This window comes from Anomaloglossus baeobatrachus, unplaced genomic scaffold (genome assembly GCF_048569485.1).
Source record: "Anomaloglossus baeobatrachus isolate aAnoBae1 unplaced genomic scaffold, aAnoBae1.hap1 Scaffold_123, whole genome shotgun sequence".
Classification (NCBI taxonomy): domain Eukaryota; kingdom Metazoa; phylum Chordata; class Amphibia; order Anura; family Aromobatidae; genus Anomaloglossus; species Anomaloglossus baeobatrachus.
In genome coordinates this window covers 174,651-181,062 of record NW_027441893.1, presented here as the reverse complement: position 1 = coordinate 181,062, position 6,412 = coordinate 174,651, and the positions used below count along the sequence as shown (strand labels likewise).

At 47.3% G+C, this 6,412-nt stretch overlaps 1 pseudogene; it reads right to left on the bottom strand.

Moving 5' to 3' along the window:
• Window positions 1–5,979: 5,979 nt before the first annotated feature.
• LOC142260533 (U2 spliceosomal RNA) lies at window positions 5,980–6,186 on the bottom strand (annotated as a pseudogene).
• Window positions 6,187–6,412: the final 226 nt, after the last annotated feature.

The window sequence follows — 6,412 nt, the reverse complement described above, 5'->3', positions numbered from 1 at the left end:
TGCATAGGAAGCGTGACTTTATTTCAATATTTTAAAACAATCCAATAAAATGAAGAAAAGTCACTCATACAAGATCCACAGAAGTTGTATAATACATACATAAATCAAAACACTATAAGGCCTGTTTCACACGTCAGTGATTCTGGTACGTTTGTGCTTTTTTTTAAACATAACAGAATCACTGAGATACGCAGATCCATTATAATGAATGGGTCTGCTCACACATCAGTGATTTTTCACTGCACGTGTCTCCGTGCGGCGTACCCGCGTGTCCGTGATTGCTGCACGGAGACATGTCCATTTTTTTCTGGCATCACTGATAGGATGTCCATAAGGTGGCAGCAGAGCATAACAGAAAAAGGTGCCTATTGTGCACTGAAAAGACCCAATGTGATGCACCAGACATATAGAGCCCTAATGGATTCACAAATATAAGATATATCATGAATGACTACTGCATAATGAACGCTAGCATGAAAAAAGAAAGGAATCCATAAAAATAAATAATAAATGGTGCACATATGTTAGAGCCCCACCGAAGGACAAAAAAAGTCTGATGGAAATAGAGAGCATATAGGAACAATAAGAATGTGCAACAGAGAGGAAGGTGAGAATGCAGGATCAATCACTGCCTGTCAGATATTAATAATCAGGGAAATAACTCTGGAGCAGACGCACAAATTAGGGTCTTACCTGGTAAGGTAACAAATAATTAATAGTAGTTGCACTCACCTATTAAGGTTGTGCCAGTCACAACCCCTAAATGCACGTTACAAATGGCGACAGCCGCAGCCCCTAGTAGAAGAGCAATAACGTATAGGAGGAAAATCGGGTGCGTGCCGCGCTGTCACCAAAGGAAACTGATGTTAATTATTTCATCTCTTTATTCTTTTTTCCGGTCAATGTGTTTCAGAGATCACTGTCTCCTTCATCAGGGCAAAAAAAGAACAGTATGCAATCAAAGGAGGAAGAACCTCTATATATACACATATGGAGCTACGTCAGAGGACTGACTGCTGTATTTCAAATACTGCCGGGATGGTCAACTGTTACAATACCGGCCATAAAAGTTCTCAAGTGATATATTGAGAAACATTTATAAAATCACTGGGGTATAGTGTTTCAAATTTCATCAGCTTTTTGAGACAAAAATCAGAAAAAGAAGAAGAAGAAGGACAAAATGAAAAAAAGAAAAAAAAGAAGAAAAAAAAAACAAAAAGGGAGCATTGAGCTCCAGACCCTGTATTGAGTCTTAGAAGTGTAGTGACAAGTGCATCTGTCCACAACCCTGTAAGGGTGAACGGGATGACGGACAAGAAAAATTATGTTCGTGGCAAAAAATGGTGGTGTTGCTATATAAAATTGCATTAAGAATAAAGAAAGGAAAAATTTCTTTATAAAAGTAGTGAAGAAAAAAGTGGAAAAAAGGGGAGTGTAAGCCATTTTACTAATAAATAGTGATGAGCGAGCATGCTTGTTACTACTCGGTACTCGCACGAGTATCACTGTACTCGGTCTACTCGACGGGGACCGAGTAATCTCGCGATACTCGTGCTGTACTCGTGGTCTTCATCCCTGCATGTTGGCGCTCTTTTGAGAGCCAGCCCTCATGCAGGGATTGGCTGGCAGACCACTGCAATGCCACAGCCCTGTTAGTTGTGGAATTGCAGTGATTGGCCGGCCTGCACAGCGTGACCGAGCCTTTATACCGGCGGGCGCGCTGTGCTCTGCTCACAGCTATCCAGACAGTCAGTGCAGGGAGAGGGTCGCTGCTTCAGGGAAAGGTTTGCGGCCCTTTATAGCTATTTCCGTAGCAGGGCTGCAAACAGTGTGACCAAAAGTCCTTCTCAGGACTATTCTAGTTGTATACAGGCAGGCAGGGTATAGCCAGGTCGGAGTACAGTAGCAGAGTCCTTCTCAGGACTATTGTTGCTGTATACAGGCAGGGTATAGCCAGGTTGGAATACAGGCTAGTGACCAAAAGAGTCCTTGTCAGGACTATTGTAGCAGTATACAGGCAGGCAGGCAGGCAGGGTATATAGCCATTCCTAGTGGTGACCGTATACCAGCCTTCATCATATCTGGGGCTGGTGTACACAGTCTAAAACAGTCCTGATAGTGTCAGACTTCTCAGCAATTGTCGCTCCTAAAACCTGTTAGGTTCTTAGTGCGTCCGTGCTTGCATTTAAAAACCGCACGTGTGTGCCTGTCGGTGGCAGCGTACAGGTGCACTTGTGTGCGTTTTTACCAAACTATTATATAACGCACAAGTGTAGTGTATAATACACGTCAGTCAGCAGTGGCTGATAGTGTCAGAGTTCTCGTCATTAATTTTTGCTCCTAAAACCTGTGTTAGGTTCTTAGTGCGTCCGTGCTTGCATTTAAAAACCGCACGTGTGTGCCTGTCGGTGGCAGCGTACAGGTGCACTTGTGTGCGTTTTTACCAAACTATTATATAACGCACAAGTGTAGTGTATAATACACGTCAGTCAGCAGTGGCTGATAGTGTCAGAGTTCTCGTCATTAATTTTTGCTCCTAAAACCTGTGTTAGGTTCTTAGTGCGTCCGTGCTTGCATTTAAAAACCGCACGTGTGTGCCTGTCGGTGGCAGCGTACAGGTGCACTTGTGTGCGTTTTTACCAAACTATTATATAACGCACAAGTGTAGTGTATAATACACGTCAGTCAGCAGTGGCTGATAGTGTCAGAGTTCTCGTCATTAATTTTTGCTCCTAAAACCTGTGTTAGGTTCTTAGTGCGTCCGTGCTTGCATTTAAAAACCGCACGTGTGTGCCTGTCGGTGGCAGCGTACAGGTGCACTTGTGTGCGTTTTTACCAAACTATTATATAACGCACAAGTGTAGTGTATAATACACGTCAGTCAGCAGTGGCTGATAGTGTCAGAGTTCTCGTCATTAATTTTTGCTCCTAAAACCTGTTAGGTTCTTAGTGCGTCCGTGCTTGCATTTAAAAACCGCACGTGTGTGCCTGTCGGTGGCAGCGTACAGGTGCACAATTTGCACAAACTTTGATATAACGCCCAAGTCTAGTGAATACACGTCAGCACAGCATTGCAAAATGCGCAAGGGCGTTGGCAAGGAACAAGGAAGTGGACGTGATGGTGGTGCAGGCAGAGGCCGAGGTCGTGGGCAAGCTCTAATTTTGCCACAACAAAGGGCCACATCTAGTCGCTCGCACGTCCTGTCCCAAATTCTTGGGGACCGCAGCAGTACACCGCTCTTGAACCAAGACCAGTGTCAACAGGTTGTTAGTTGGATAGCGGATAATGCTTCCAGTCAGATTGGCACCACCACAAACACTCTGTCTTCCACACGGTCAAGTGTCAGTAGCCGTGATACTGCACCGCACATTTCAGAACCTGATCCTCCTTCCTACCACAAGGCTGAGTACACGTCCTCGGACATTAATGATCCCACACTTGGACACTCGGAAGAGCTGTTCACATTTCCATTCGCACATTCTGGCCTCTCGCCAGCTCATGTTGAAGTGGGTCATGAGGAGATCGTATGTACAGATGGCCAAATATTTGAGCAGCCACGTTCTCACGAAGTTGGCAACGTGTCTCAACAAGGGGTGGACGATGATGAGACACAATTGTCAGGAAGTCAGGAGGAGGAGCAGGGTGCGGAAGAGGAAGACGACGTGGTGGATGATCCAGTAACTGACCCAACCTGGCAGGAGGATATGCAGAGCGAGGACAGCAGTGCACAGGGGGAGGGAGGCGTAGCATCCCAACAGGCAGTAAGAAGCAGGGTGGTGGCTCCAGGCAGAAGTCAGGCAACCGTTCCCCGGAACAACAACACGACACAAGGTGCCTGTACAAATGTTAGGTCTTCCCGAGTCTGGCAGTTTTTTAAGTTGGATCCAGATGATTCTAAAAAGGCCATTTGCAACACCTGCCGTGCCAGCATCAGCAGGGGTACCAAAACTAGCAGCCTGACCACCACCAGCATGATCAGGCACATGTCAGCCAAGCACCCGACTTTGTGGGAAGTACAACACAGTCGAGGAGCAGTGCTTGCTAATGTCACTGCTACGTCTTCGCTGGTTGTGCATGCGAGCCAATCCCCTGTCCATGCTGCCTGCGAACAAGCCTCCTCCGGTCCTGCACCTGCAGTTGCCTACTCAGAAATAACACCATCATCAAGCACGTCCTTGTCCCAGCGCAGCGTTCAGTTATCCATTCAGCAAACCTTTGAACGCAGGCGCAAATACACTGCCAACACCCCACATGGGCGCCCTGGACAAGCCAGGTCGTCACAGGTACTACACCAACACACTCTACACTCCGGCTAGGCACACCGAAGCTAAACACAAATCCTAGTTGCCTTCCTCCAGGGGCTGATGTCCACACCAGGGGGTGGGCCAGGCGGTTGATCCCACCCACCGAGGAGTTCACAGTCCTGGAGGCGGGAAAAGGAGTCAGATTAGAGATCAGTTTTGGAGTTAGAGAAGTGAAGAGGAGAGGAGACTGACCGTGTCCGGGTGTGTGGCCCGGGCACTCAGCAAGGTTGGCAGACGGTGGTGACCTTCTGCAGGAGAGGCTGATTGGAGTGAACCGTACGGACCGGGGATGGGCGGTGGCCCGCCGGTACCAGATCGGGGAGTGAAGAGAAGCCAGCACCATCCGGCAGGGCCTACGGACCCCGACCAGGCTAGGAGTCGCCGTAAAACCGGTCAAATCCGTTAGCGACAGGAACCTCCAGGGTTTCCCAGCAGTCAAGACCCGATTGAAGGCAACAGCTCACACCGTAGAGGGAAGCACAGTCACCGCCAAGGCTACAGTTCCCAGGGCCAGAGCCTGCGGGCAAAAGGGGCTCCCTCAGCATCCATCCAAGCTGGGGAGCGGGTTACCGGTGGGAAGCCCGCTAGATTTTGGGGGAATAAAAGGGGTCCAACACCACATCCCCACAGGTGCACACCCACCCATCAAAGAGAGCTATAAGCCAATACCACCTTCACATTGCCAGTGTACCAAGTACATGTTGAGCAACATGAAGGCGGCTGGGGTTATCCGTGACAGTTGTAGCCTTTGGGCAGCTCTGTTGATCCTGTTAAAAAAGAAGGACGGCACCACTCCCCGTATTGAGGAATCGCTAGCTGCATTGAGAACTGCAAATTATTTTTCTACCCTTGATCTCACTAGTCACTATTGGCAAGTGTCCGTTGCTGAGGCAGACCGGGAGAAGACCGCCTTCGCCACCCCTATGGGTCTCTGCGAGTTCAAAAGCATGCCCTTCGAGCTGTGCAATGCGCCAGGAACCTTCCAGAGGCTGATGGAATGCTGCTTGGGACAAGATTTTAGGGTGTATAAAAAGGGAGATTAGATCCCGTGATCCCAACGTATTGTTACACCTCTATAAATCACTTGTAAGGCTACATCTGGAATATGGGAACCAGTTTTGGGCTCCACATTTTAATAAGGACATTCAGAAGTTAGAGTCAGTTCAAAGGTGGGCAACTAGACTACTACAAGGAATGGAAGGCCTCCCATATGATGACAAGTTGAAAAAGTTATTAAGTGATTATTGGCTGCAATGGGGCTTTCTGGCTGGTGCCAGCCTCTCTTCTTAGCACACAGGAACCACAATCCCTACACCATGCTTCAATGGATTCTCTCATCCCAGCCCAGTAAAACTACATATTTTACACAGTCATAAGCAGCCAAAAGGGATCTATTCTATTCAATTGCAAATGATCTAGATAAGACTGAGAATAAGATACTGCACGGGACATAGCAGAGTTGGTCAAGTTGAGTGGAGATGAGTTTGCTATTTGGCACAGCTTTTTGCATCAATAAAGCAAGTAAAAGGTGTGAAAGATAAAAAAAAGGGTGAAAGTGTGAAAAGTGAATTGGCCAAATTGAGGTGCATATAAAGTTTTTGCTTTCTTTCAATTAACTAATGGGGCTCATTTGAATCAGGTGAATTGAGTTCTGCTTTTGGAAACTGGGTTAAGAAGGGGTGCACCGGTCCTGGAGGTACTGCAATACCAGGTCAATGCGTGCAGTGGACAGAGCAAGATTTTTTCCATCTCCTTGTTCTAAAAATCCATTTAATATATGGTCCCCAGAGAGGGGACGTATCAGATATTAAACTGATAAGAACAGATTTAATTTTTTTTTTTTTCTGTTTATCAGTAGGACTTCAAAATAACAAAGGTGATCGCCTCCCGTTGCCTGGGAACCGTCCAGGCACAAGAGGGCTATGTGTCACCAGAAGGCGCACACACTTCCTCAAGGCCGGCAGACGTGCAATCCCAGGCACCTTCCAGTACCGACCAAGGTAGCGTCCTCCGAAACTACACTTGATCTTAGCCAAAAGGCCGAGAAGCTATAACCCGAATTGGTTACGGCCTTGAGTGGCACCCTGGCCTATACCGGACACATCTT